Source organism: Cornus florida, unplaced genomic scaffold (assembly GCF_030987335.1).
Source record: "Cornus florida cultivar Cherokee Brave unplaced genomic scaffold, ASM3098733v1 CherokeeBrave_3.0.0_Hap2_Chr02, whole genome shotgun sequence".
NCBI lineage: Eukaryota > Viridiplantae > Streptophyta > Magnoliopsida > Cornales > Cornaceae > Cornus > Cornus florida.
Genome location: NW_026775572.1, coordinates 110,391,025 through 110,402,503, shown reverse-complemented (window position 1 = coordinate 110,402,503; position 11,479 = coordinate 110,391,025).

Sequence of the window (11,479 nt, the reverse complement as noted above, 5' to 3'; positions counted from 1 at the left end):
TATATCAGTTGGTTTTCTCCCTTTAGAAATACCATACCACCATTGCTGGAAAATTGGGTTGTTAGCATAGCAGTTAACCAAGGTATCATTGATATCCATGGCAGACCGTGAACTGAATACACACACACACACATTTATATTAATGCTGGTGTGAGTGGATAGGATTCTTTTACTTTTGTAGGTTGTTGGAGTCAACATATTTTCATTCGTTAAATCACTAGTAGAATAGAATTCATTTTTTAAATTTCCTGCTATGCTTTTGCTTAACGTAGCATGAGAAAAAATTGCATTTTTTATGACTGCGTGTTACTTCTACAAACACCAGGGCACCCTAAAATGGATATGAGAAAACTAAATTTGAACCAAATAGATAAGATCTTTTAAATCTAACCAATGAAAATTATGTTTAAAGCTGTTATTGTTTTGGTTTTACAAATTCAACTTACTCAAAACTGTACAACAGGACAAAGTTCAGAATAACGCCCCTTCAATTTTTTGATTTAAAAAATTTATTCATCATTTTACTGAATGAATAAATATTTCTAAACCATCTGACAATGTGTGTAAATTTTAATGAACACAACACATAAATAAATGACTCAAAGTGAGAGAGCCCCCACTCATCACTGCTAGGCAATGCCTTCAACTTTTTTCTACAACGAAAAGGTTTTCATATAATTAATCACACACTTTGACTTAAATCCCAAGTGGATTTGATTTAAAAGATCATATTTATTTGGTTCAAATTTAGTTTACTAAAATTGCACAAGTAATTTAAAGTCTTAAGAAAAACAAGGTGAGTGTTATACTATATTTTTTCACTTTTATGCTCCCCCAATGAGTTACTCCATTGCAAATGCCTTTCACCCGGACCCAAAATAAATCCATTATTCTTGTGTTGTCCCAAATGTAATTGTTAGTTAATAGTTACACTTGGCTAATATGTGCAATTCGTAATGGCCTGAATTTGAATTGCCCCGTTTTTTGTTTCAGTTTATTTCTCAGACTGGAACCACCTCTATATTTAGCTTAGATGACAAACCCAATGGAACTGTTCAGTGAAATACCTGTCTGCAGGCCTAAAGAGAAACACACATCACTTTAATTAATACAAATGCCTTGTTATATCATTTGGGGTTACAAAAAGGCATACATAAAACAAATTTAACTTGTTATTTGGGAACAATTTCAAATTTAAGAAACCATATATTCCAAGATTCTATGATTGGTCTCTCTTTCTCATCTCTACAACTCAATTACTTTTGATTTTTGTATATCTTGTTATTTGATATAATGGGTTTTGAATCTGGGAGTTTTGCTCAAAGATTTACATCATTAGAAGATTTATGTAGTAATGTGTCATGAGTTGCTCAATCCAGGAGTCTTGCTATTTGGTTTTTTTTTTTTTTTTTTTTTTTGAGTTGCTTGAATGATTTTTTTTTTTTTTTTCTATTCTCATCAAAATTCTAAATTATTGTAACGACCCGAGTTTTATTCAACCCGGTGCGTTAGCGGTGACCCGAACGCAAATCCAACAATGAATCAGAATGCGAAAGCAAAAGATGAAACAAAGGTCTCTAGAGATTCAACACGTCTCTAGGACACCAATGTGATCCTCAATGAGGTCACAAAACCCAAGGAAAATAAGTGCGGAAGCGACGTTTCAAAAACAGACAAGAACAAAACTAGGGGTAAAATGGTCATTTCACAGAGAAATGGATGCTACCAAGCATACCATTCCATTGGAAAGACAACGAAAATTCAATAGAAATGGACTTAAGAATCTCATGATTCAGAGTCCAGACGAAGGAGAAATGACAAGACAAAGAAAAACGAGCACTTAAGGCTCAAAGGGTAAAATGGTAATTCCAAACTGAAATGAGCACCCCCATGTACACCATTGGATAGACAATGAAAAATTAACAAAGATGGACTCAAGAATCGCATGACGGAGTCCGGATGGCAAGGATATCAAGTCCTGAAGTCGAAGAAAGGGAAACCCTATCTCGGTTCGAACCAAAAACTAACACTACCTTACTAAAACTTGAATATCTTAAGGTACAAGTGGATTCTAAAGCTGTAGTTAGTACCATTGGAAATCTTATTTCGACGCGGTCAATTTAGACTCAAGAATGGACCAATTCGGAGTTAAAACGAGGGAGATACGACGAACCGAAGTTAGAGGTGAAGAGCCTAGGAGCAAGGCGGGCGCCCGCCCAAATGGGCAAAACCATGGGAAATGTGCAGGGCCCCGCCGGTCCCTCGCAGGCCCCCACCAGGTGCCCCCTCGGGCTTTGTTTGACGGTGCTCGGGCTGAGTTCTAAGGCTACGGATGCTTCCTAATTGACCCGGACAAGTTTTAAAACATTCCCTAACCTCATTCAAGCATCCAGAGCATGCTAAAACAAGGGGAAACTCAAAATGACACCCCATACATGAATATTTCAATATTTTCATAGTATTTCATGAAGTCAAAATTTACATTGGATGCAATATAAATGCCATTGGCCTCCGGCCTCATCTCATACATGTCAAATACAGTACAAAAGGTATACTTATGTACACATTACATATCTGAAATTAAATATACACATTTTGACAAAAAGACTACAAGTGGCATTTCAAGCCAACCGTTACAAGAGTCATGAACAAGAATACACTTAAGGAACTTCAATTTATCGCAACGATCCCGGGATATTGTGCATCCTACTCCAAGGCATCCGTACCTGACAAAACCCCCAGCAACTTCAGAGTGAGTAAACAAGTTTACTCATAAAGAATGAGCATGCATCGACTCGATTTCTTTTAGATTTTTTGGTTAACATGAAACAGTACAAAAAGGGATCATGCCACCTAGTGTCTATGTCAAGGTGAGACTCAGGAATCATCCTAAGCTACTCATGTAATTGAAATGAGATACATGACATACATGCATACTAGTTACAAGTGTACTAAACGGAGATAAAAACATGCGAAGTGAGTATACAAAACACAGGTATACTAAACGAGATCGGAAATACACAAAGCAAGTATACGAGACACGAGTATACTAAATGGAATCTAGATACAAGAAGCGAGTGCACAGTTTCAAGTATGTTGAATGAAGTCTAAATACACGGAGTGAGCATAATGTTTATACATTTAAACAAGGTAGGAAATACTCCATATAACGCGACAAGGTTCTTAGATCTTTAAGAGGTAACACTTGAAATCTAAGGGTTTAGAGATTTTGCATGTTGATATAAATCATTACTTGTGGTCCATGCCACCTATAATCTAAGTCAAATCACACGTAGAGGATCATTCCTAAGTCACGATAGCACAAGCTAATATGAAACAAGATAATTAAGAAAAGTAACAAGATTGAAATAATTCAATTAACACGACAAGGACAAGGCACGAAATCAAAGATAAGGCATAGTATTAATGCAATTGAATAAGGTTAGAACATTATATATATCACGAAAAGAGTTTTAAATCTTCAAGGAATAGCAACTTAAAATTTAAAGAGTGAAATCAACCAATGTGGATACTTGGATATCGCCCGGATTAAAACCGTACTCATGGGATTACTTTAGGGCTACTAACCCATGGGTACCTTCCCCTAGTGCGCACCATAGTAAATCGTTCTTTTGGGATCACTTTAGGGCTACTAACCCAAGGGTACCTTCCCCTATTGCACACTATAGTGTAGGGAGCTCTCTATCTCCCATACTAGAACCAAGTCCTAGCCATGTCATTTCTTGATTAATATCCCCGAGTTTCCAAAATCAACAAGTTGTGTAAGTCAAGATAGCATCAAGATACAAGTAATGCATTAAACACATTTCATGCACAACCGAGATTTTGGAAACATACACGTCATGCCCTAAGTTCTCAACTATCATGGCATGTGAAATGTCAAGAAATCATAGTATACATCTACATAGACTACAAACTAGAATATATAGCACATAGAATCCATTGATGTAAACATACTACTAGTATAAGATACATGATTTAATGATTTGTTTAACAACACTTGAACAATTAAATCATTCTAATGTAAGGGTGCAAGTTCATCAACTACCTTAATGAAGTTAAGTTGCAATAAGTCATGATACATGATAAAAAGACAAAAGCCCCATGAAATAGATGTCTAATGCATTAGAACACTAAGTAGAAGTTAATTAACCTAATTAATTAATTTCCCTAGAAATCAAAGTTGTCTAAAAATTCTCAAAATAACATATATGAATGTCCATTCCATGGTAATTACAAATATCACATCATTTTCACAAGGTGAGCAAGATATAAACATGTACAATTTAATTAATTTAAAATTAATTAAATCTCTAGATTTCAAAGGTTGTTCAAATGATTTCAAATTAATATATATCAGCACTAAGTCATGGTCATACCATATATCAAGTCTAAAATGGAATACAAGCAAAACACAATTTACTAGAACTTAAATCAAATTAAATCCATTTAATCTCTATATTTGAAAACTCATTCAAATGGTTCCAAATAAATATATATATCAAAAATCAAGCCAAGGCCATGCCATATATTAAGTCTAAAGTGAGTTATATGCAAGTTACAATTAATCATTAATTTCTTAAATTAATATTAAGACATGCATACAACTTGTATTTCATATAAAAGCAAATAAAAACACTTGAAAAATAAATTATAACACCCCCTACCTCACTAGAGAAGTGTCTCTCTAGAATCCAAGGCAAATCAACACCAAATGGTAAACCCTTCAAGGGTTATGAAGAGGAGGATGAGGGAAACAAAAAGTATTCCCAAGGTTAAGCTTGGAAATCAATGGAAGGCCCTCAAAAATCAAGGTCAAGGCCTAAAGCTTCAAGCTCCATCCATGGAGGCTAGGGTTTTTGGTGAAGAAGGAAATGAAACAATGAGATGAAGTGTGAGTGGAGGAATTAGAAATCCTCCACTCACTATGTGATCTTACACCATGGTCAACACACATAAGTCTTGGTCAATTGCACAAAAACCCTCATTTAAAACCATAATCCCAAAATGGTCCAATAATAATTGCAAGACTTAATTGTGAGCCTACACTTGTCACAAATCCAAGGTTCCATCCTAGGCTAAATCTCAAGCCTACACTTTTCAACCATCTAAGCCAACAACTGCACCAATCCTAGGCCAACAAGTGGGTGAATCTCCACCCTCCATATGTCATCATCCAAGGCATTAAAGTGTTTGCACACAAATGTCAACAAGTGGACCAATGAGAGTGTGACACTTGTCACACTTTCTGGAAATTACAAAAAGGTCCTTTTTGAAAATATCTTCTAAATTAAATTGCAAAATGATCCCTAAGACGAAAAATAATTACTTTATTTAATTGCTCTAAAACCCAAAAAGTTTAAAATATTACGAAAAGGCTATGCATCTATACCTTTTACAAGGAAAGGAAACACTTAGCATGCTTTTCCACAAAAGTGAAAATACACATAGCATGGAATTTAAATATCGTGGATGCATGCAAAATCAAAATCAAATCCGAACACGAAAAGTGAGGTTATGCCAACAAAGTGACAACCTAGAAAAAGACGAAAGATGAATAGTGTCGAAAAAGTGAAAATGCGGAAATGACTCGGTACTCAAAGAAAATTGTCAATCAAAGGTAAAGAGTCTCGGAAACCATTTTCAAGCACTCGAGATGACACTCAGTGACGAGAAACAGAACTCAGAAAAGAAAATTAAACGGAAAAAATTTATCCGTGAAATTTCAGAAAAAGGAAAGGAAGGTAAATGACCGAGTCATTACAATTATTGTATTCTTGATATAATTAATCATTCATTCACGTATTTAACCTCAGGAATAAAGGCTATGCATTCTTGAATATGATAGGACCACAACACTATTGTTCAACTTATGGCAAGGTGATGGATCAAAGTTGGATTCAGATTAAAGAATGGAATGGCCTTGCTGGTTTGTTAACTCAGAAAAGAATGGAGATTTTGCATGTTGATATAAATCATTACGTGAAATTTAGTTTAGGTTGTTGTTGACCTAGAGTTAACTTTGGATAGGTGGAGAGACACCTTTTCTTTAGGCTCTCGTGGGGTGAGCCATTAGGTATAACCGTAGTACTAGATTTGTTGATTTTGGGCCATGATTAGGTTTTGAACCTTTTGGGCACCTTGGTTATTTTGGAAGGTTCCTCTGAGATTGCAATTTTCGTGGGCGGGTACGTTGTGGACGGGTGCATGGCACTGTCATGCTACTCTGCTGGCTAGTTACGAGCGCAGTTCGGTTGGAATCAACTTTGGCTTTTGTTTTGATAGGCATTGTCCTTTTAAACGATGATGATGATGTTGTGTTGGGGATCAGTTGTAGTGATTGATTTGGTTGTTATTGGTATGTCAATAGTTGCCGTTTTCTTTGAGTTCTCTTTGCGTGATGACGCTTTTGGGATCAAGTCGATTGATTGACGTTTGGGGTTGGTGAGAGCATTGCACCGTTAGTGTCACTTGTAGTGTCACCTTTAGATTTGGAGATGGATTGTTAGAGTTTTACTAGTGCGGTAAGGGCTCACGTTGTTTTGAGACAGGTTGTTGTCACATTTGTTTTGTCTTGAGCTGTCCATTTCTTTAAGGTGGGAAGAATGTTACCTTTTCATGTTCGTCGTGTTAACACTTGTGGGGGGGATAGGGTTCTCACCTTTTCTTGGTCTGTGTTTGGAACTTCACAAGGAATGAGTCTCTTCTCTTCGTTGCCTTGTGCACGGTTTGGGGTTGGTTGGTCCGTGAGGATCATTGTTGTCTTTTTGAGTCCTTGGTGAGGATTTGGTGGATTTTGGTCGACTTACTTCTGTGGAGGGGGTGAAGTCTTTGACCTTATTGTCTTTCTTTCAGAGATGGGGTTGTGGTGCTCAAAGTTTGTGTGAGATCATCTTCGGGGACTTGTGTCCATTTGATTGAGGATTTGGTTGATTCACGAGGTGAGCTCGATGCTCTTTTGAGAATGTCTTTTGGAGACTTGCTTCGGTTTTTGGAGACCTGGATGTAGTTGACTCTTAGGAGAGGTTTTGAAAGATGGCTATTGGATTTGGCTTGTTTATGGAGTTTTCTCGTCCTAGTTATGGCTAGGCATAGTTTTGAGGAATTGTTGTTCTAGTGACTGATTGTGGATTAAAATTAAAGGATTTTGATTTAGCTTGGTGATGCCAAGCACGGTTTTGAGAAATTCATTTTGTGACTTTGGTTGTCAGGACTTGATTTGTGTATCGCTTAGTGGACTTGTATTTCAGGGATTTAGTCATCCGTGATAGGGATTTTGATTTGATGTTTGATTTCGGTGTGGTTTTGTAGTTGATGTGTTTCAGGATGATATCTGGAATTTCGAGACATTGGAGTTGTTGGTTCTATGGTATTGAGGATTTAAGGCCTTAAGGGTAGCGGTGCCTGTGACATTGTTGTAAGAGCTTTGGGATTTGCTACCCCAACTCTCACAAGATGCCTGGTTTCCGTAGTACTTTTGGTAATGATGATTCACGACATTGATGTCATTGGTATCGAAAGGTTTCATGGGTAGACCTAGTGGGGGGCAGGTTCTGAACAAGTGCCTTATACTGTCATGCTACCGTACAAAGTTGTGTCTTGTGGGCGAGTGCTAGTTGCCGTCGATGCTACCTTACTGACGAGTAAGTGTGGGCGGGCACTAGGTACTATCGTTGCTACCACATATTTGAGTACGTCGTGGGCGGTTTCTGGTCGCTATTCGTACTGCCATGTTGTCTTTGTTCTGTACCTTGATTTGATACGTGATTATCTTGGAGTTCTTTTGGGGGTTATTTTTGGATCTGTATGATGGTTCATCAGGAGAAATGCTTACGGTTGTTGTCTTCCGTTCCTTTGTCTGGCGTTGGGTTCTGTGAGTGACCTTTGACTTGTCGTGTGGCCGTACGGTCATTTTTCTTTTGAGAGGTTGTCCAGTCGTAAGCACGTGGGTGCAAATGGCATTGGTTTGCGTGTTGTCTTCTAGTTTTGGAATTGCTCTCGTAGCATGTCGTGGGGTACTCGGAGATGTACTCCGTAGTTATCCTAGTTTTGCCTTTTGTTTTGTTGGGGCTGGATTTCGGGGTCAAGATCCCTTTAAGGTGGGAAGGCTGTAATGACCCAGTCATTTTCTTCATTTTCCTTTTTCCTCAAATTTTGCGGATAAATTTTTTCCGTTGTCTTTTCTTTTCTGTGGATGGTTTTTCGTCACTTAGTGTCGTCTTAGGTGCTCGGAAATGGTTCCTGATACTCTTTCCGTGGATTGAAAACTTCCTTTGAGGACCAAGTCATTTCCACAATTTTTGTCTTTCGACACTATTCACTTTTTTGTCCTTATTCCTATTTCGTCCTTTTCCCTATTTCGTCTTTTCCCCGTTTGTCACTTTGTTGGCAAAACCTCACTTCTTGTGCTCGGAGTTGGTTTTTGACTTCACGTATCTTTATCGTGAGTGGTTTCCGCGAAATATGTATCTTTACTTTTGTAGGAAAGTACTCTAGTTGCTCCCGGTGTCCATAGGGGCATGGATGCATAATTCTATGAAATTAATTTCTTTTCTTGGGGTGTTTTTCGTAAATATCTTTTGAAGATATTTTATTTTGGGGTATCTAAGAAAATATCTTTTGGAATATATTTTTATTCTATGGCAGTTTTGCAGTTAAACCCTTTTTGTGGGGGTCGTTGTGCAATTAATGAAAGTTGTTGTAAATTATCTTGTTTTGAGCCTGGATCCTCGTACGGGATTCATTTTCACTTTTTGTCGAGTCATAAACTCTTAGAAGTCCCTTCTGGTCGATGTTTTCTAGTTTCAGGGTTTTTGGCCCCGGTTTGCGCCAAACTTGTTTGGGGTATAACTTTCTGCTCGGGACTCAATTTTTGATGCCGTTTCTTCCGTTATTCTTATTTTCTCATTTTGAATCTTTTTTGTTCACAGAGTTTCATCATTTGAGCGCGTCTGCTCAAATTTCACTTTTCCAGACCCGGCGGGGCCCGTTCGGGGCACTTTTTGAGATTTCTATAAAAGGGGGATGAGATATTTTATTTTTTCATCTTTCCCACTCTCTTGCACGACCTGAAGCTTCCATGGCAGCCCAAGGGAGGCTGCCACCTTCTCTCTCCTCATTTGAACTTCATTTCTTTGTTAGAACATAGTAGGGCCTTTGCGTTTTGTGTTCTTGTTGACTACACGCTTCTTTCACCCTTATTAGAACCCATTTCTGGCCAAATTTTGAGTTTGGTTTTGAAGTCAAGTTGTGATTTTCATGGGTCCTCTTTGGAGTTTATCGTTCATGGCGTTGTGCCCGATGAAACCCCGAAGTATTGTCAGATTTGGAGCCGTTTCTTTTTTATGGCTTTTGAGATTTTCATCTCAAATTGAGGTAAGGGGGTGTCTTAGGTTTATATTATTATTGTATTGATTATTTTATAAGCATATATAACTTGTGAGCATGTTTTGTTCAAGTTTTTAGAATTTAATTTATTTATTTTCTTTATTTAGGATTTAATTCTAATGATGATATATAGTTTAGAATTAAATTGTGGCATGCTAGTAAATTAGGCCTTGGTGAGTTGTGTAACATATATTAAATTTGGAGCATTTGAGTAAGAATTGCAAAACTTATTTAATATTTATCTTTTATGAAAGATTAATTCACATAGTTGTATCAAGCATGAAACTAACTTGTAATGTGATATTAAAGTAGGTCTTGGTGAGTTCTTTAACATATATTAAATTGAGGACATTTGGATATGTTTGAAAATCTAGAGAAAAATTAATTAATGAGCTTAATTAATTTTATTTTAAGTGTGTTGGTCACTTAAATTGATATTGGAGGTAATAGGTTGATAATCCCTTGAAATGTAGTCTGTTTAATCACCTTGTGAGCATGTTACTAATTTGATGTAGAATTAGTACTTGAGACATCTTGAAATGGTAATTGGACTTAGCATGATATAGAATATTATTGACTTGCATAACTTGTTTAGATATATCTTGTGTAGGTGTATAGTTTGTTAGAATATTACAATTGTTTACCTTGAAAGCTGGTTACTAAATTGGGATGTATTTAGTACTTGTGGCTTAGTGTGGTAATGTGGTTCAATTGTTGTAAAATATTCTTGTTTTGGTGTATAAATTGCATATTGGAGGCTTGACATGTCATATGCTATCTAGACTTGAATTATAGGACATGGTTTGTGTGGATTCAACCTTATTTGTGCATGGAAGATGGTTTCGTGCATTAGTGAATTTGGTATAAGTTTGGTCTAACTTATTGATTTTTGTATAAGTTTTGGACTTATAGATTTTGGAAAGCTTGTAAGGACATATTTCACGCGATGGCTAGGGTTTGGCTCTAGTACGGAGACAAGAGTCTTCTAAGTCATAGGTGCGCACTAGGTAGTACCTTGTGGGTCGTAATTGCCCGGAATAACTTATGCATGTGTGTAATGACCCTGTCATTTTATGTCCTTTCTTTTTTCGGAAATTATCTTTTTTCGTCTTTTCCTTATTTCATCTTCTTCTCATTTTTCAGTTTTACTTGCATAACCTCATTTTTTGTGCTTGAATTTGATTCTGGTTTTGCATACGTCCATGATATTTAACTTCCATGACATCTACATTTTTACTTTTGAAGTAATGTATATTAAATGCTTACTTTCTTTGTAAAAGCCATGAAAATAAGACTTTTTGTAATTATCTATAACTTGAGGGGTTTTTGGGTAATTAAGTAAAGTAATTATTTTTCGTCTTAGGGACCATTTTGTAAATTAATTTGGAAGATATTTTCAAAAAGGACCTTTTTGCAATTTCCGAAAAATGTGACAAGTGTCATATTCCTATGGTGCCACTTCTTGATTTTGTGGTGAAACCACTTGGAGGCTAAATCTCATGACACATGGAGGGTGGAAATTCACCCACTTGTTGTCCTATGATTGGTGCACTTGTTGGCATGGATGGTTGACAAGTGTAGGGTTAATATTTAATCTTGGAAGCTTACTTGGATTCATGACAAGTGTAGGACTCACCTTTAGTCTTGCATTAGTGTGTGTGTGAGAGGTAGTGCAAGAGCACCTAGTGAGTGGAGAAGCCCACCAAATTAGCTTAGGGTTTACACATTTTAATTCATTCATCACTTTCTTCTCAAGAACCCTAAGGAAGCCAACTTTGGAGAAAAGCTTGACTAGTAGCTTTGACTTCATTTTTAGTGCCCTTTCACTCACCTTAGAACTTTGAACTTGGAATACTTTAGGTTCCTCCCACTCCCCTCTACAAAACCCTTGTTTGGTTTTTCATTTTTAAGCTTGGTTGCCTTAGATTCAAGAGGAACAATCCTCTTGTGAGGTAGGGGGTGTTATCATTTATCTTCCAAGTAATTTTATTTGTTCCTATAGTGATATCTAAGTTATATATTTGTCTTGTATAAAAATGAGAAATAAATGATTAATTGTAACTTGAATGTA